Source organism: Emys orbicularis, chromosome 4 (assembly GCF_028017835.1).
Source record: "Emys orbicularis isolate rEmyOrb1 chromosome 4, rEmyOrb1.hap1, whole genome shotgun sequence".
NCBI classification, from domain to species: domain Eukaryota; kingdom Metazoa; phylum Chordata; order Testudines; family Emydidae; genus Emys; species Emys orbicularis.
Window position 1 is genome coordinate 134,538,013 of NC_088686.1, and position 20,313 is coordinate 134,558,325.

The 20,313-nt window shown below is 55.3% G+C and overlaps 1 pseudogene; it reads right to left on the reverse strand.

The window, feature by feature from the left end:
• Window positions 1-12,249: 12,249 nt before the first annotated feature.
• On the reverse strand, window positions 12,250-13,356 carry LOC135877561 (uncharacterized; annotated as a pseudogene).
• Between the last annotated feature and the right edge of the window lie 6,957 nt (window positions 13,357-20,313).

Here is a 20,313-nt window from a genome sequence, read left to right on the forward strand (position 1 = left end):
AGGTCCCCTGCCTCAGGGTGACCCACAAGGGTAGGTAAAGAGTCCCCTGGATTGATGGAGCTGGAATTGCTCCATCATTAGCAACAGTGCGGAGAGCATGGACCCCAGGCAGAGACGGATCCCTGTGCCGGCGGCGCTGGGCAGGAGTCACTGCCCCAATCCAGCATTTGGCTCGAGGGGGAGATTCGCACCGCAGGGGGGCAAATCTGATTTCCTCCCCCCCTCCCCGCTAATCGGATGTTTGATTTTTATCCCGTCTTCCTTCGCTTCCTATTTCTCTGCACTGAATCTCCCTTTATAGTTTCTCTCTCACATTTTCCTGGTGAGACAGATGTCTCATCCCGTCCTCTAAAGGCACTGGGAGTCCTCCCTGTACCCTGTGCTAATCCGTCAGTAACTCATCAGTGTTCAGACAAATGCCCACCATGAGAAGGCGTCCTGTCCCTTTAAACGCCAAAGGAAGGCAGACAGACGGCCAAATTCACATTAACTTGTGATCACTAGAACAAAAGCCCAGATCCTCCATGGTATTTAGGTGCCTAACTCCCATTGGTTCCATGGCCATTAGGAGTGCAAATACCTTTGGAGGCTCTGGCCCAAAGGTCCATTAGAGAGAAGCTGTGAAAGTGGCCAGGGAACAGGTGGGTGAGATCAAAGGGAGCAGCTCTTATAAGTGAGTTTATGTCTACACAGCAAAAAAGCCCCACAGAAGCGAGTCTCCAAGCCTGGCTCACCTGATTCACACTGGTGGGGCTAAAAATAGTAGTGTAGCCGGCTAGACGCTGACACCTGGTGAGTGGGAAGGGTCTCAGGGCCCGGGCTCCAGGCGAAGCCCAACGGTCTACACTGCCGTTCGATCCTGGCTCTGAGCCTTGCTGCAGCAGGCCTGTGCTTGCTGGGTGGCCGTACCCTGCATAGCCCCAGGCGGAGGATGACGCAGGACACCGGAAATGAGATGCGCCAAAGCTGCCTGCCAGTGGGGTCTGATCAGAGATGAGAGATGTGCCAGAGAAGTGTAAGATGATGTTCCGCTAAGGCCATGTATGGAGCTTAGCTAGCTTGGTGTTTACAGTGGGGCAGGGTAGCTGTTACGCAAGCCTTTCTTATCGCCTACCATGACATTCTCCTTCTAGTCAAACATCTTAGTGCTGTTGCTTAATGCCCGACTGCAAGGTGCTCAGGTACCAAGGGCATGTGGGCGGGCTGGAACCCGTGTAGCCTAGCATACTACTGCACCCATTCGCTGGGCGGGATTTCACATAGACCTCCCCAGGGACATGAACCAACCTGCAGCCTCTTCTGAGGGGCAGCCGGAGCCTGCGCAGCTCCAGAATCACGGTCAGAAAAGGCCCGTTCCAGGGACTCCCCCTGTAGGCTGAGCCATTGGCAGGGCGACAGACAGACAGACGCATGGCCATGCTTGGGGACCTCAGCCAAGAACCAGTTTTCAGGGCAGAAGGCAACATTCTCTTCCCCGGTCTCTCAATCCTGCCAGCCGGGACCAGAACAGACCCCTGGGGGAGCCTTCTCGATTCCACCCCAACTGAGCCACCCAGTGTGAGTGCCTGTGGTTTTCAGGCAGTGTGGTAGTACTGGTGTCTCCACTGGCACTGGAGGTGGCGTTCCCAGCTCAGGCAGACATGCCTGCACTAGCTCTGAGTGCATTAGCGTGCTGAACTAACATTGGAGCCGGGGCAGTGTAAGAGGGGTGGACGGGGCTAGCTGCCCTGCCTACACTCCTGCCCGAGTCCCTAGGTACGTTCCCCAGTGGGTGCAAATTAGACTCACAATTGCGTGCGTCTATTTGCCCACATAACGGTGAGGCGGTTTGAAAATGAGGCCCTTCACCTGTCCGTGCCTCAGTTTCCCCATCTGAAAACAAGGACAGTGGGGTGGCAAGAGCGGCTAGCGGGGGCTACATTTTCACATGCAACGATGGCCGAGCCAATGTAGAGCCACGACCCTACGGGCAGCCCCCCGCGGCTGGGTGCAGGGAAATGCAGGCACAGCTAACCAGCAAGGTGACAGGTGCACCGGGAACGCACTGAGGGCAAAGCCCTTAGAACATGGACTATGCTGTAACTCTCACCAGTACCTGGCATCTAGCTGGAACCTCTCATGCTTCAAGCATTGTCCAAACACCAGCGAACCCTCCCCGCTGGAAGGGGATTTGCTTTTCCTTTGCCCGGTGACTCATTCGCTCTTCAAAGCTGGACAGGAAGCGGCTCTCGGCTCTCGCAGACTTTGTTCTGAGCCACCCCTGCTCTCTGTTGCCTTTCCCTGGGCTGTCTCGCCTACCAGGCCCCTGCTGTAGTGGGCCCCGCCATTCCCCATAGCGAGCGGGGAGCTGCTGGATTGCAAGCAGTGGGGCTGCTCTGTAATGCCAGGAATGGATCCCTCCCTCCCGGGACCCCGGCAGCCTCTGTGGAGCCATCCTCGGGCTGAATGCTCTTCTCCAGCTTGCCTGAACTCCCAGAGGTCTCGCACGCAGCTGCCTGTGCGCCCCACATCGGGCTCTCCTCTCTCCCCATGTTCATGGAAGCCCAAGCGGGTGCCAGAGTCCATCGCTCTGTGCTGTGGTGTCGGGGAGTCCTGCCCAGCTCTGCCCAGTGGGCTGAGCCCGGCCCCCATTGGCCTCTCGCTCTCACAGCGCAGGAGCTTGTTCTATTTGAGAGCCTGTGTTAAAGCGCCCAGGGCTCTTCCTGCCCTTGGGGACAGTTCCCTGCGCTTCCTGGGGGGGTCAGCAAGGCCCAGCGGCTGGGACTGTGAGCGCAGCCTCTCAGCTCCGGGTCTCTGCTTTAACTCCGGCCCAGGTCACCAGGGAGGTACAAGAAGGTGAAAACCCCAGCCAGCCGGAGCCAGCTCCCAACCCCAGCCAGCCGCAGCCAGCTCCCAACCCCAGCCAGCCGCAGCCAGCTCCCAACCCCAGCCCGGCCGCAGCCAGCTCCCAACCCCAGCCCGGCCGCAGCCAGCTCCCAACCCCAGCCCGGCCGCAGCCAGCTCCCAACCCCAGCCCGGCCGCAGCCAGCTCCCAACCCCAGCCCGGCCGCAGCCAGCTCCCAACCCCAGCCCGGCCGCAGCCAGCTCCCAACCCCAGCCCGGCCGCAGCCAGCTCCCAACCCAGCCCGGCCGCAGCCAGCTCCCAACCCCAGCCCGGCCGCAGCCAGCTCCCAACCCCAGTCCGGCCGCAGCCAGCTCCCAACCCCAGCCCGGCCGCAGCCAGCTCCCAACCCCAGCCCGGCCGCAGCCAGCTCCCAACCCCAGCCCGGCCGCAGCCAGCTCCCAACCCCAGCCCGGCCTCAGCCAGCTCCCAACCCCAGCCCGGCCTCAGCCAGCTCCCAACCCCAGCCCGGCCTCAGCCAGCTCCCAACCCCAGCCAGCCGCAGCCAGCTCCCAACCCCAGCCCGGCCGCAGCCAGCTCCCAACCCCAGCCCGGCCGCAGCCAGCTCCCAACCCCAGCCCGGCCGCAGCCAGCTCCCAACCCCAGCCCGGCCGCAGCCAGCTCCCAACCCCAGCCCGGCCGCAGCCAGCTCCCAACCCCAGCCCGGCCGCAGCCAGCTCCCAACCCCAGCCCGGCCGCAGCCAGCTCCCAACCCAGCCCGGCCTCAGCCAGCTCCCAACCCAGCCACATCCCACAAGGCCCCTGCTCCTCCCAGAGGGTCCAGCTGACGTGGGCACAGAACCCAAGCCCTGCGGTCTCTCCCCTCCCCCAAGCAATAGGGCAGCAGGCTCAGTCACATTCCCCGACCCTTGCAAAAGCCAGCCATTGGGGTGTGACATGCCAGGGTGCCAGCCAGACCGATGAGTCACCCCTGCCCTGCACCCTGGGGTGCCCTTTGCACTGTATTGCTCCTGTCGCCTCCAACAGGGAGCCTTCAGCGTGGAAATCACTCCCAGCCATGTCTGCGTGTGCTGCAGGCAGCCAGCCACACCTGGGCTCTCACAGAGTGACCCCAACACACCCCCTGTCCCACAGCTCCCCCCAGAAATGCATGTCCTGTAGTGCCCAACCCCCTCCTGGCTGGGCAGTACTAATATACTAAGTCCGTTATTCCTTTAAGGGAAGAATATGCACCCGAGTTGTTACCCCAAATGGAGTTACCCAGACACGACTGGAACACGCTGGATTAGATCAAACAAGTGTATTACGTACAAAGAGAGATTCTAAGGCCTTGGCTACACTTGCAGCTGTACAGCGCTGTAAGGTAAACCTGTCTTCGTACCGCTGAGTAGGGAAAAGCGCTGCAGTCTGTCCACACTGACAGCTGCCAGCGCAGTGGTGTGGCCACACTTGTAACATTTGCAGCTGTGTTGGGAGCGGTGCATTATGGGCAGCTATCCCAGCATTCATGTGGGTGCAACGTGCTTTTCAAAACGGGGGGGTGGGGTGGATTGTGACAGGGAGTGTGGGGGGAGAGAGAGTGCTTTTTGGAGCATGTCAGCTCTCTATTTTGCAAGTTCCGAACTCCCGGCCCCCTGCTCATTCATTCACTCACTCAAAGCAAGCTGCAATCTGTTTACTTTTCTCTGTGGTAGGAGCTTTGAAACCGGCACTTCCGCATTCCTGCAGCTGGTCACAACAATGGAGAGGATTGGCCACTTGACAAGGTGATTAGTGCAGCGCTGCAAGCCGTTTACACTCACACCCGTGAGTCGTAGCCACTCCGCTGCAGCTGTTATTCCTCTCGGGGAGGTGGAGTACCTGCAGCGGTGTACCCAGGGAGATACAGCGCTATAAGTGCCCTGCCAGTGTGGACGGGGAGTGAGTTACAGCGCTGGGGGAGGCTTTACAGCGCTGTAACTTGCAAGTGTAGCCAAGGCCTAAGTGAGTACAAGCAATGAGGCAGAAAAGTCAGACACAGTTACAAGAAAAATAAAGATAAAACGCTTCTGGTGCCCAACTTAACAGTCTATTAGATTCAAAACCAAGTTTTCTCACCACGTGCTTTCCGCAGTCTGACTGACCAACCTCTTCAGGGCGGGACCCCTCCTCCAGATCCAACAAACGCTACCTTCGTCGCTTCAGGTGCACTGAATGCAATGGGCAGGGAAAGAGAGAGGGGTGCCTGAGGGGGATCTGCCCCTTCCTTTTATAGTCCTGTCCCCCTTTGAGAAGCATTTCCCACTGGGAGCGAGGCGCCAGGCAGGCTGTGTGGGCGGGAACTTCATGCCGGTTCTTTGCTAAGATGTCGATTTTTTGCCCCTGCCAAAGAATGGCCACTTAATAGGTAGCGATCCATCGGTCTTGTTTACATCTGGCTGGGGCATCAGCTTGCTCTTTGTTTCCGAGGAACTGGTTCAACCACTCCCCAGACTTCTCTGGACAACATGCTTCTAGCCGTGAGCTCAGCTTGTGTTTAGCAGGTCACAGGTCACACCGCTCCGTGCACGTTGCCATCGGATTATTGATCAGCAAATTATGAGTTGTGAACTGACCCACCACAAGGCGTCCCTTGCACGGACATTAGTACAAAGTGAACACAGCCATTGTATTCTGTCACACCTGGTTAAGGCCAAGGACAGGGAGGTGAGCCCTGGGGCACCCACGCAGAGAGCCCAGCATGGCCCCACAGACCCGGGAGCTGGGCTCCGTCTGCCAGGCAAAGGCCACTCTGCTGTGATCGGGTCAGGGGCAATCAGAGCACGCCCTGGGATCCCAGCAGATGGCATCACTGTGTCCTTCCTCCTCACCCTGCCATACCCCCAGCTCCCCGGGCAGGGGAGAAAAGCTGGGAGGGAAGGGGCACGTCCCAGAGCCAAGCCCTCCCCACAGCCAGGGGCCACGGGGTTGGGGAGATGGGCCCAGAGGGGCTCGGGAACAAGTGTCAGGCTGTGCCCGCCAGGGTGCTTTGGTGGCGAACGGGAGCAGCGAGCCAGCCAAGGCCACTGCAGCCCAGGCGACTTTGTTCCGACCAAAACAAATAAAACCCGATCGCTTCTTGCACCGGCCCGGGATGGGAGCCTGGAATCTCACAAGAGGCCGACAGAGACAGGCAGCAGGGTGCTCCCCAGGCAAAGATCTCGCCCCAGGAGCACCTCCCTGCTCCTGCACCAGGGATAGATCCCAGGGGAGTCTTGGAGAGAGCCTCCTGGGAAAGGGAACCAGAGAAGCCAGGGATCAGTCAGCAGCCCCAGTCCCTGCCCCATGTCCCAGGTGTGCAACACGGAGCACGGGACACGCAGCCTCGGCCACAGCCACCACAGAAAGGGGTTAATGACAGTGTGTGGGCTGGGCCTGTTACCAGGGTTATGTGCTTGGCATTCTTCCCCCGCCTGCAGAGCCCCCCCCCCCCCCCCGCTTGCTACAGCCCCTCAAAGCACAGACCCCCCTCCTGCCTGCTACACCCCAGCTCACTGCACAGCCTCTCCCACCTGCTACACCACCTCACTGCACAGCCCCCCCACCTACTACACCCCATCTCACTGCACAGCCCCTCCCGCCTGCTACACTCCCTCTCTGCACAGCCCCCTCTGCCACTGCACAGCCTCTCCTGCCTGCTACATCCCCTCACTGCACATCCCCCCGCCTGCTACACCCCATCTCACTGCACAGCCCCCCTCTGCCCACTGCACAGCTCCTCCCACCTGCTACACCCCAGCTCACTGCACAGCCCCCCCGCCTGCTACAGCCCCCTCTGCCACTGCACAGCCTCTCCTGCCTGCTACATCCCATCACTGCACATCCCCCCGCCTGCTGCACCCCATCTCACTGCACAGCCCCCTCTGCCACTGCACAGCCTCTCCTGCCTGCTACACCCCCTCACTGTACAGCTCCTCCTGCCTCCTACACCCCATCTCACTGCACAGCCCCCCTCTGCCCACTGCACACCCCATCCCGCTGAATTGCCCCTTTCCACTGCACACCCCACCCCTGCACAGCAGATCTCCCAGCTATTGGCTAGGCAGCAGCAGCAGATTCCTGGGTGGAGCTTTTGTCTGCACATCATTCCCGGGAACCCCGACCCCTCCCTTCCCCCCTTCTCTGTCCCCCCCCACAGCACTCTGCTTGCCTCACCTCCCCCCTCTGCCCTTCCACCCCTCCCTTCATTCGCTCCCTTTCTCTCCCCTTCCTTGTCCCCGCTCCCCTCCCCGCCAGCCCCTAGCACTGTCTGGGTCTCACCAGTCTGCACTGGGCGTGGGAGCTGGCTGAGGGCTTTCATCCTCCCAGGAAATTGAGCTGCTGGCAGAGCAGCAAAGCAAACAGCTTTTCTCTCTCCCAGCTGCCAGCATGTCTCTGCAGGGTTAGCCCTAACGGGAGCTGTGCCGCGGGGGAGCCGGGCACCCTGCCGCGCTGCTGGGGAGAACTTGGCTCCTCAGGCCTCAGCCCGTCCTCTGGATGCCCCTCTGCCGGTCTAGGCCCTTCAGCAGCAGAACGCCACGGAGGAGGTGCAGAGAAAGAGCCAGGTGATGGAGGAGCTGAGTGAGGAAGGAGAATTGTTAGGCGCTAACTACACTGTGTAGGCTTGGCCGAAGGGCCGGGGGGAGGATGGCGACAAGCGGGTGACTGGCCCGGAGCAGAGGGCGGATGGAGGGCAGCCCGAGGGGCAGAGCCAGGAGGCCTGGGGTGGAGCACAGGAGAGGCGAACGGCTGCTGAATTCCAGGGCAGTTGCTGAATCTGGAATGTAGGGGAGCCCCAGTGGCGGGTACATTGAGTCATGGAGGCTGGGGCCAGCCCACAGGGCCCACTGGGATGGGCTAGGAACAAGGCTGGACAGTAGGGCATGGGCAGGGCCAGCCCTATCCCAGCCTGCTGCGGGATGGGGCCCAGCTCTGCAGCCTCTTGTCCACAGCACTCGGCCTTCCTGCCTGCTGTCCTGGCTCAGCATCACAGGGCAGGGCTGGAGCCTTGGACTGGGCAGGGAGCTGAATCTCACAGGTGGCCTCCCAGCGCTGGCCTGGGCGGTGGTGTGACGTTGTGCGGTCTATATGGTTTTATAAACATTTAATAAGTGAATATAATGTAACTGAGATATGCTTTGTGCAAAAGGTCTCTCTTGTAAGGTATCATTACAAAGCTTATAATCTACTGAGTGTGATCATCCGATTTGTATAAATGTACCACTCTTGTATCTGAAACTAGAAATATGAAATATAACTCTGAGAGCCTATTGTAATTATGCGAAGTGTGGGCCATTAATGGTGGTTTGGAATCTTGATGACTCCCATTAACTAGGACCATTGTCCGCAAATGGCTGTGTTTTACCTGTAAGTCTTCCTGTATATCTGTGTGCTGGCAAGTGGGTAATGAAGTCTTGCAGTGACATGTGATCATGTCACCTGAACTGGAATCCATCTTTAACCTGGTGTCTTTCCATTGAGAAGGAGGGGGTGGGAACTCAGAGAGGGACAAAAGGATTCCCGCCTTATGCAAAAGTTATATAAGGGGGTGGAAGAGAGGAAAGAGCCATCATGAGGAATCCCCTAGCTACCACCTGAGCTGGAACAAGAGCTGTACCAGGGGAAAGAATTGTGCCCAGGCCTGGAAGGTGTCCAGTCTGAGGAAAAAACTTACTGAAGCATTTCTGAGGGTGAGATTATCTGTATTCAGTGTTTGATTAGACATAGATTTGCGCATTTTATTTTATTTTGCTTGGTGACTTACTTTGTTCTGTCTGTTACTACTTGGAACCACTTAAATCCTACTTTCTGTATTTAATAAAATCATTTCTTACTTATTAATTAACTCAGAGTATGTATTAATACCTGGGGGAGCAAACAACTGTGCATATCTCTCTATCAGTGTTATAGAGGGCGAACAATTTATGAGTTTACCCTGCATAAGCTTTATACAGGGTAAAACGGATTCATTTGGGTTTAGACCCCATTGGGAGTTGGGCATCTGAGTGCTAAAGACCAGCACACTTCTGTGAGCTGTTTTCAGGTAAACCTGCAGCTTTGGGGCAAGTAATTCAGACCCTGGGTCTGTGTTGGAGCAGACGGGAGTGTCTGGCTCAGCAAGACAGGGTGCTGGGGCCCCGAGCTGGCAGGGAAAACAGGAGCAGAGGTAGTCTTGGCACATCAGTTGGCAGCTCCCAGGAGGGTTTCTGTGATCCAACCCGTCACAGTTGGCACCAGATAAAGTTGCATGTCCTGTTCCTGCTGCTGCCTGGCCGCTCTGCCCTCGTTCAAAGCTGCTGGGCAAACACCGGCTTTTTCCTACAGTTACGTAAATAAACATGAGCCCGATTCACCAGTCACTGAACCTAGGTCGAGTCCAGCTCACTAGAGCCTCGTGGCCCCGCAAGGAACATTCCTTTATGTAAATGTTACATGAAATCTGATGGGCAGCTGGACAGAGAAATGGGTGAGAAAAGCCAGGGAGCGGAGCACAAGGGATGCAGCAGCTAGCCCTGGCTGGAGAACTTAGCCTTGACTCTGAACCTAAAGTTGGGCTCATTATCCAAGCACCATTGTCTCCACACGCTGGAGCCAGGCCAGGTGACCGTTCGCAGGGCAGGGGGCTGCTTCGGTAGGAACAGACATGGAAACGGGTTCTGAACGAAACCAGATCAGATCTTTTACTCCAACCAGCGGCTGAATCTCTTTGCTGCTTCACCTCACACCCTCCTGGGACACAGCCAGCCCAAGGAGCCACACACTGCGCGCCTGCTGCTGCAGCCGCCCCCCCCGGTCATTCTGGCCCAGGCAGACTCGGAAAGGAGCAACCATCTCATGAGCAAACGAAACCTCGCAGGGTGGCCAGGCTGCTGCCGCCGAAGGAGCCCATGGATCGCTCTCGGAGTAAGGCAGCGAGCACGGAGGAAGGGGGCTCTAGGGATGACTCCAAACAAAGACGTGAGAACTGTCGCCTCTGTGGGAAAATCTGCAGCGTCAGCATCTAATTCAGTATTTACGTACACGCTACCAAAATCACCCTCCGGTACAGCGCTTAACGCCCCAGAACACAGCCCGGCAACCGCCGCTAGACTCAGCTGGGAAAGAGCTCTGCTTCAGACCTGGCACGATAGGAACGACAGCTGATGGTAGCAGCAGCAGCTAGGCACCCACTACACGCTGGGAATATGCCCACGAGAGGCAATACCCAGAGCAATATGGTAAATCTCATAGAATCCCAGGACTGGAAGGGACCTCGAGAGGTCATCTAGTCCAGTCGCCTGCCCTCCTGGCAGGACTCAGTATTCTCTAGCCCGTCCCGGACAGGGGTTTGTCCGACCTGCTCTTAACAATCAGAGACACAGAAGAAGAACTGCTCAGCTGGCTGCAGGGACGGCTCTGTGGGTTTTGCCGCCCCAAGCACGGCAGTCAGGCGGCCGCCGGTGGCGGTCCCGCGGATTCGGCGGCGTTTCTGCGGGTCATCTGCCGGTCCCGCGGCTTCAGCCTACCTGCCGCCGAATTGCCGCCGAAACCGCGGGACCGGCGGACCTCCCGCAGGCATGCCGCCGAAGGCCACCTGACTGCCGCCCTCACATCGACCAGCAGGCCGCCCCCCGTGGTGCTGCGAAGGGAATACAGTAGAACTCCGTTTATCCGACCCTCCATTATCCAACCACTCTCCGTATTAACCCAACAACCAGCTCCAGAAGTGGGCGAGCTCTCCTGTGGCCACGAGATGGCGCTGCAGCCTCACACTTTCCCATTCTCTGGCTTATCCAAATTTTTGATGATCCGATCCGGCCCCGGTCCCTATTAGATCGGAGGACAAGCTCTCTCTTAAGATGGAGTCCGAGAACCCTCTGCACAACATGAAACCTATATTTTTTACTTCACTTAGGCCTGATCTATAGACAGATTTTGAATTGATACAACTATGTCAATTAGGGATGTGATTTAAAAAAAAAATAGTTACACTGATACAAACCCTAGTTATATTGGGATACAGCTGATGTATCAGTATAGCTTATTCTCCTTCCCCTGCCTCCGATTTTTCCTCAGCTACCTGAGCCTGTCCAGAACTGGGAGAATGTTAGCAGGCTGTCAATGGCTTGCATTGAAAAATCCAGTGTGCAAACATGAAAACACAGTCTAAGTTTTGCTGGATAGAAAATTTCCAACAAAGTTTTGCTGGAACATACCAATGCATTGAACCCAAAATGTTTTTCAGAAACATCTTGGGTTTGATTAACTTTCCTGGCAGGCTGCTGGAGACCATGCTCCAGGGCAGCACTGCCATGCCAGGGCTTCCAGGATCCCTGCTGCGGACCTGGGAGCCTGAAAGCTCCGGGAGTTCCATCTCCATCTCTAATCAGCAAGGAGCCTGGAAGCTCTGTGCAGGGCCGGCTCCAGGCACCAGCCTTCCAAGCAGGTGCTTGGGGCGGCAATCTGCAAGGGGCGGCAGTCCGTGTGTTTTTGCAGCCCCAAGCGGCACGCGGAATTGCTGCCAGAGACGGCGGGGGCAGTCTGTGTGCCATTAGGGCGGCACGCGCGTTTCCGCGGTGGCGGCAATTCGGCGGCAGCTTCTATGTTCAGCTGCCCGCGGCGGCAATTTGGCGGCAGCTTCTGTCTTCCGGCTGAAGACAGAAGCTGCCGCCGAATTGCGCCGCCGCGGAAATGTGTGTCCGGCCCTAACGGCACACGGACTGCCCCCACCGTCCCCAGCGGCAATTCCGCGCGCTGCTTGAGGCGGCAAAAACAGTAGAGCCGGCCCTGGCTCTGTGAACCCCAGCTTCTGAGCTGGCAGCCCTGGGAGCCAGCTGGCCCAGGAGTCTGAAAGCCCTGGAGCCACAGACCCTGCAAGCTCTGGCAGCCGCTGCCTGAAACTGATAAGAATCAAGTCAGTTTCACTCAGCCGCTGCTGGGGTCCCAAGGAGCAGATTGTGTGTCCCTGTTTCTTTCAGAATTTCTGAGTTGTGGGAAATTTCAAAAAATTTGGTTTTGCTCCCATTCAGAAGGAAACAAATTCTAAAATACGGAAATTTCCCACAAACTAGAAATCCTGAATTTTGGCCAGCTCTAATCCTAAGCCCCTATAACATTGACACATCACAGCCAGTTTTCCTCCGAGCGCTGAAAGAGTCACTCGGAGGGGCTGGGATACCCATGTACTATTTCACATCCGAACTACCAACCCTCCATGCCAATCGATGACAAAGCTGGAATGTATGGCCTGGTATCGATCTGCTGAAGATGTTAATTTGGACTACATTATTTTACATACGTAATGCTAGGTCCATTTCTCTTATCCTCACTCCTGGCTGGGGTAAGGCAAGTCCTCTAATTAAACACAGGGAGGTATACCTGCCTCTGGGAAGACATGTAGCGGGACAGCTCCGTGTATGCGCACACGTGCATTATACCTGGAAGATGGCTGATGGGTGCGTTCTCTGTGCTTTGCAGGGAAAGAGGAGAGCCTTGAGGCAATGGACTAGCTCCCTGCGGAAGGCAGTCTGGGTGCAGGCATAGAGATACATGTTCACAGCTGAGTTGGTCAGTTCCAGCATAGTACCAAAGTCCACCGCAATGTTAATGGCCTTGGAGTAATCTTGTCTCTCTATGTCGTAATGGCAGGTCCTGAGAATAATCTGCGTGACGAACCTGGTGGCGCCCAGATAAGCGAACATCATCGAGACAGTCACAAGGAGGAGGATGGATTTCTTCTTCTGGTACCTGAATTGGGTGCCAGAGTTCATTCGGTGGAGCCCTCCGGCCATCACACAGTGCACTTTGTTGCTGAGGACGATCTGCCTGAGGATCAGGCTGTTCAAGGTGAAGATGATGATATAAGGGACAATGTTGACCAGTGAGGTCTGAAACCAAACCAGCCCCTCAACGTAGGAGTTGGGAAGGTCAGGATTAAACTTGCAGATCGCCCGCCCCGTCCCATTCACCCTTTCTGATCTGTTGGACCAATAATACGGGATAGCCACTAGGTAGCCGCAGATGTGAACCAAGGCGATCGTGTAGAGCGTGCGTCTCGGGGAGCACAGCTTTGCCTTCAGCTTGAAGGTGTTGATAGCCACGAAGCGCTCGACGGTGAAGGAGACCACCAGTCAGACGGAGGCGTTGACTGCACCATAATTGAAGACATCCCGGAGGGTGCACCAGGGGTCCCGGTACCAGAACGGCTCCGTGCTGTAGCATTTCAGGATCATCTCAATGAGAACAATGAGAATGAGAACCACAGTGTCGGCCAGGGACATCGCCATCAGGTGGTAGCGGCTGGAGGCGGAGATCAAGCAGTCCCTTCGCCAGAAGATCACGAAGATCATGATGTTTGCTGAAAGAGACATTTCCGCAGCTGTTTGAGTTGGAAGCAAACCCGTCTTCCCCCCCACTCTGCTGCGGCTGAGCCGTAGGGCCAACAGGAGACCAGCACAGCACAGCCCTATGCTGGGACCCAAGACCCCCTCAACGCCAATTGGCAAGGGGGTTACAGGAATGTCCCGATTCCGGTGCATACATCCTGGTTCACCACAGTGTCATGGGAGGGCTTAAATGAAAGCCAGGGTTGCCCTAGTCATTAATATCACTGTGAAATGTGTGTATAGATGCTACGTAAGGGGTTATGTATGTTGGCTGCAAATATTTTCATGGAGTCTTTATTAAGGCACAAGTCACCAACAGAGGTGAAGAATCAGATTTTCGGTCAGACAAGAGATGTTTATTCACAGTCTCTCTGTTGGGATGTAAATTAAACACTGTAAACTAACACAAAGGATACTCAGGAAGTCAACAAAGAGATGTGATGTCACCAGGGATACAGCACACAGGTAAAACAAGCCACAGCTTGTTAGCCTATCTCAGAGCACAGGCAATCAAACTGGGATGTAAGCAGAAGGCAAAGAAGACACCCAGTGACCCTGCATCTAGGAAGTAAATGGACAGCGCATTTACATTCATGAAAACAGGATCTCAGCCAAGCTGGGCTGAAAAACTGCAGAAGCTGTTGGATGAGAAATTTCTTCAGACAGGAGGTTAACTTGTTAGTTAAGTTTAGTCTCTAGAAAGCATGTTATGATTTTGTTTGATATGTAACCATTTGTTTCCAAGATCCTCACTCACTGTCACTTGAATGTTGAATCTTTGATCAGAAACTTATTCTTGTTCTCACTAGAAATAGATCTAAACGCTGTGGGATTAAGCAAAGTGCTGGACCAGAGCTGAATCTAATCAGCAAGGAGCCTGGAAGCTCTGCAAACCCCAGCTTCTGAGCTGGCGGCCCTGGGAGCCAGCTGGCCCAGGAATCTGGAAGCCCTGGAGCCACAGACCCTGCAAGCCATGGTGGGACAGCAGACCTGGTATTTCCCTGAGTAGCCAGTGGCAGGGGCTGGACATCACAGGGGAATGCTTCAAAGGGGCTTGGGGACTGGGCTGCATCTATTGTTAACTTGGAAGGCAAAGCCAGGGCTGGTACAGCCCAGAGGAGAGTGCTGGAGTGTCTGACGGGCTGGTGGTGTCAGGGAGCTGTCACCCAGCTAAGCACAAGAGTCCCTCATGCTACAGGCTGAGGATACCAACATGACTGACAGTCCTGGGTACCCTGAGAACCATCACATATGTGCTGAATCAAGCTGACAGCTTTTACTCTGCAATACTACCAGCCAGGCGGGGTTCCAAAACCCTTCACGCCTCATTTACACAGGGAAATTGACTGGCATAGCCAAAGCAGAGTAAGCTCTTCTTCACCCCTCTTCTGGAATAGCTGCCCATGTGGGCAGCTAGCTATTGCAGAACACCATGATTTTGGTCAGTTTGCACATGTAGACATGCCCTGAGCCAAACAGGCCCAAGGGAGGGTGCTGCTGTTTGACTGGAGAGAGATTTCTGCATGGTTGTTTTACAGGTGACCTGCAAATTAGAAACCAATGTCTTAGCTTCATCCATAAAGAAGCAAAAGAGGGAAGGAGAGAGGCTGCTTGTTGGTGCATTAGAAATTCAGGTTTTTGTCCACGCTGGAACTCCATAGGCAAATGGAAAACTGACGAGATGATGACATCACAAGAGATAGGAGAAAGCAAGCTGAGTAACAGAGGGGAAGGGATTTTTAGCCAGACAGGGTGTTGTTATGGTTAACACTTATTCAACTCCAATGCCTAACAAACATGTAGGAAAAGACAGTATATGTTAAAGATTCACCACCACCTGCATTTAAATTGTAAGAAAGCACTCAATATACAGCTGATCCCACAAAGAAGTCCTCTAACAAAACCGAGGAAGTAACATTCTTGATATTTTAAAGGGCTTGTCTACACAGGGGAAATTGAGCAGCATAACTATTCTGTGAGTTAGCTGTTAGTTACTGTGGAATAACTATGCCGGTCAAGTTCTCACACAGATAGACAAGATCTAATGCTTTTAAAAAATTCCTTTTCCTTATAAAAATTTAAAAGTTTATCTATAATAAAGAAGCAAAAAGAGACAAACCCAGATTAAAAATCCTTTTCAGGTCACATTTAGCAGGGCAGCTGCCTCTCTCTCTACATCACATAATTCAAAAAGAGACAGAGGATGACTCCAATGAAGCTAGGATTTCAATGGGAATTTTGCCATTGACTTCAACGGAGCCAAGATTTCACCCCAGACATTTTAAGTTATTATTAAAAATTGAGGACGGTGCAAAAAACGTTTGCAGCAAAAGAAATCAAGAGGTTCATGTTTCATTTGTGCCCCCATCTGTTCTCCTGTTCCCTGAGCACCTTTATCTCCTGTTGCACTTAGAAACCCAGGGTACAGTGTGGAACATGCTCAGAAGTGATCTTCCATTTTATAGCTAGAGCTAGAAAAAACCACCCCCCAACATTCAAAGTTGTTTCCCCAGGTTTGAAATAGCGTCTCCAGGTGTCCACATTTCAAAAAGGAAGTTGAAACACTGGAAAGGGCTTAGAAAAAAGCTACTGGAATTAACTTAGGTCTGGAAAACCTGCCTTACAGTTAGAGATTTCAGAAGCACAGTCTATTTAGGGTAGCAGAGGGAAGATTAAGAAATCACTTGATCAGGGTCTACAGGTACTATACATGAAAATGATTTCTGATAGTAGAGAGCTCTTTAACCTAGCAGACAAAGGCATGACAAAAATCCAGTGGCTGGAAGTTGAAGCTAGACAAATAGAGACTGAATATAAGGCACACCTTTTTGACAGTGAGGGTAACTCACCTAGGGACTTGGTGGATTCTCCATCACTAGAAGTCTTTAAGTCAAGACTGGGTGTGTCTCTCTAAAGCCCTGCTCCAGGGCAACCAGAAGCTATGAGATGGATGCAGGATCACAATTCTTCCTTTCAGCCTTAAAATGTATGAAGATGACTATCCAGCCACACCCCTCCTGCCCCGCATACTCACATGGGATCCCAATTATGGCCAGAAGCGGGTAAAACACTTTCTGCAGCGTTATCATCCAATGATCCTGAGTCATTATAGAGGACAGCTCTGCTTTCCCAAGGTCTCAAACAACTGCTAACTAGTTCGCCAGCTCCAGGACAAGGAGCAGGTCGTCTGTCACAGTTTTGTTCTCAGCTTATCTTTTTAATAAGCCCTCTTTAAACAAAATTACTGTCTTTTAATTTACTGCTGCGGCTAGAAACCCCACGTTAATGATTACCTGACTGGAGAAAGAAAGGGGAACATGAAGAGGCAGATGGAACTGTTAGATCAGTACAAATTAAACAGGACCCATTACAGAGCCAGGCACATGGGCAGTGAGCACAGCCGCCCCCGACCTGCCACTGGACGCCTGGGCCATGGTGGCCCCACCTGTACTTCGCCTCTTCCCGTCCCTGCTCTGCCCCTTCCCCAAGGCCCCCATTGGGGCCCAGCTGCCTGGCTGAGTCCCTCCTCTCCTCCACTCCACCCCCCCTCTCCAGAGGTCCCCTCCGCTCCCACGTCCCACCTTTCCTTCACCCCCTCTCCCCTGCAAGCCCCATCACCACCTGCCACTCACCGCTCACTGTGTCCCTGTGGGCGGTGGGGTTCTCGCAGGGGAGGGGGTGGAGGAGAGGCAGGACATGGAGAGCACGAGCAGCGGGGGCTTTGGGGGAAGGGGTTTGTGGAGGAGAGATGCGGGGAGCAGTGGGGTTCTTGTAGGGGAGGGGGGGAGGGACACAGCAAGTGGTGGGGGCCTCACAGGGGTGGGAGGGGGAAGAGGAGGAATGCAGCGAGCAGTGAGGGGGGGGGCGTGAGCGGTAGCGGGGTCTGGGGCCGAGTGCGGGCATGGCTGCAGGCAGAAGGAAGGACAGGGAGCTGGCCTCCCCCAGGGGAAGCTTCACCAGCCGCCCATGGCCAGGAATAAGTAACAGTTGGGGTCCAAAGCCATACAGAAACTTCTCTCTCGAACAGCAGCAGAGCAGGAAGTAGGTCGGCCATTCAGCCGGTTTTAGGTGCTTTGTGCCCTGGCCGGTACTGAGACAAAACCGGACGTGGTCTTGGCCGGTACCAGCCAGGGGACACCGACTTGAAGAGTGCATCACTCCACTCCCGCCGGCGGGACCTGGCATGTGCCGTGCATGAGGGCATGCTGGCGGGGCGGAGCAGGGTGCACTTCAAAATGGCGTCTTGATGCATCAAGCCCACTTGCCGGGAGGGGCAGGGTCACGCTGGCAGGGGTGGCCGGTATTCTGGGAATGCGGGAGTGGCCCCCCTAGCAGGCAGTACGGCCTTGTGCTTGAGAACTAGGGTGGGAGACCTGGCCCTTCACGTCTTGGCCAAAGGCATTTAGGCACCGAGTGGGATTTTCAAAACTGCCTCTGCAGGTCAGGTGCCTAACTCCAATTGAGTGCAGAAGGGATTTAGGCACCTAACCTACTTAGTTATCTGTCACCTCACTGCCTCTGAACAGCTGGCCCTTTGTCTCTCCATCCGTAAAACAGGCTCAGTGGTGCTTCCTTCCTCCACCCACCCATTATCTGCATGTGCTCTTGGGGCAGAAATCACCTCTTTTCCCGTGTGCGTACCATGCCGGCAGAATGCTGCTATTGTAATATTAACTCCAGCTCCTGCTGTCATATTAACAGCAAAGTTGGGAAGGGGCGTCGTGGGCCGGGGGAGAGATGGACACCCCAGCTCATACCCTAAAGGGCTGTAGGCCTGGGATTCTTACTGATCTAGCCCACCTGCCCGAGGGGAGCAACTCTTAGGAACATCTTCAGGTTCTCTTCCTCCCACCATTACAGGGATTTTCAGGCAGGCAGCGGGGGACAGAGAAATGGAAAAGGGGGTTAGTGGTATAACACTTTGTTTACCAGGAGTGCCCTGATGTGCTAGGCACTGTATGCACTCAGAGGACAGCCCCTGTCCGAGTGCTCACAATCCAAGACACCAGTTCTGCTCCAACAAGCTGTTCAGTGCAAGCTTGTCTAGTGCTCCTTCTCCCCATCAGCCTGTTCTCTGGCATGCACTGACCTCTGCAGGCCAGCACCGTTACTGCCGTTGGGATCTCAAAGCCATTCAGCTCTGACGCATGGGGTAATCGGTCTCCCCCAGAACGGCAGGAAGCAGGGCCGGCTCTAGGATTTTTGCCGCCCAAGGCAAAAACAATTTTGGCCGCCCCCCCCCCCCCCGTTTTTTAATTACCCCACCCCCGGCCCCGCCTCAACTCCGCCCCTTCCCTGCCTCCTCCCCCCAGCCTCTCAAGCCTAGGAGGGAGGGGGAGAAGCGGCGCCCACGCCGCGGCCACTCAGAGTCTCCCCCTCCCTCCCAGGCTCAGAGATCCGCTCGGGATCTCCCCCTCCCTCCCTCCCTCCCAGGTTTGAGAGCCTGGGAGGGAGGGGGAGACTCCGAGTGGCCGCGGCGCGGGCGCCGCTCCTCCCCCTCCCTCCCAGGCTCAGAGGGAGGGGGAGCAGCGGCGCGCGAAACATCTGTTTCGCGCGCCGCGGCCGCTCGGGATCTCCCCCTCCCTCCCAGGCTTGAGAGCCTGGGAGGGAGGGGGAGCAGTGGCGCGCGAGAGGCAGCGGAGGTGAGCTAGGGCGGCCGGGGCACATTTTTAGGGGCGGCATTCTGGCGCCGGCCATGCCGCCCCTAAAAATGTGCCGCCCCAAGCACCAGCTTGTTTTGCTGGTGCCTAGAGCCGGCCCTGGCAGGAAGGGCAACGTCTCTCCAGTCCCATCACCAAGGGAATCTACTGCAGCAGCAAATGGTTAAGGGTCACCGAACAAATGCACTAAGTGTTCTATGAGAAAGCACCAGCAGAGGGAGGAAGAAGCTCCAGGACTGACTCCCTTGTGAGCACATTACACTGATATTTGGGGGTTTCTTGGCCTATAAACCAATTCCATTCATTTTGAGACCCAGACGAGGGCCACTTCGAGCAAGGAAAGGGGGCTTGGGGACCCATAGGCAGGTTACTGCCCCCTGTAGGGGATCCACATATTCCCTGGCACAGGGACTCCTGTACCTTCCCTCTACTGTCAGTGCATACAGGGGGAGAGATGGACAACTGCTTGTTCCCTTCTAGCAGCTGGGTAAACCCTTCCACCTCTTCTGCTTCATTCCTCTGAGTGCAAGGGGAGCAGGACAGAGTGAGGGGTGCACAAGGCCTTGTGAGTGGAACACTGGTGGGCCCAGGGTCCCTGCAGCCCCCGGTGGGATGCGGCTGCGTGGTCCATTCTTCTCATTGTACATCAAGGTCTTTTACACACCTTCCTCTGCCTCATGCTGCTGATGGGCGCTCGCCTGCCACTAGGGCAGTAGTTGGCATCTCATGCGACTTGGCCGCTGCATGATCCCATTGTGGGTGGATGAGTGCAGAGGAGAACAGAGCCCCAAATGCTGCTGCCTGGCTGTAGCTGCCGGGGGAGGTTTAGTGTCCCCCTAATGCAGTCCTGGCTGGTGGAGGGGGCACGCTGGACTCCACACTCTGCCCCCTGCTGTTCAACCCTTGCACTTCAGCTGCCCTAGTTTTTAAGCTGTACATACTGCTGCTAATTCTGTGCCCTTCACAACCCGTATCCACTATCCCCGTGAGAGGCTACGCAAGCTGGGAACTGAACCTAGAACTCCATTGCAGAGTCACATCTCAGCCCCGCTGTCGCTCCCAAAGAACCTGTCACATCCAAGGACTCGGCTATGCGCACACATTGAAACTATGGGCGATCCATTAAGTCTTTCTCTGGTAACCGGTCCGAAGGACAATAGGCGCTGGACTGGCCACTGCTCACCCCTGCACCTCTTCCCAGCACAGCAGTCACACGACAATGATACTGGTTTTTCCTTTTGGTGAGAAAAACGTAACATTCCCATTTTAGGTCAACCCCAAATTAATTGTGTGAGAGATTTTTTTGGTTGAACAACTGAAGCAAAAAAAAATCAATTATTTGCTCAGCTCTAAATAAACCCTCTTCAACTACCCAGCAGTGCACTGCAGTTTTGCAACCTACTTCCATTTTTCTTGCACTGGGAGCTAGTCCATAAAACTCGTGTGCAAC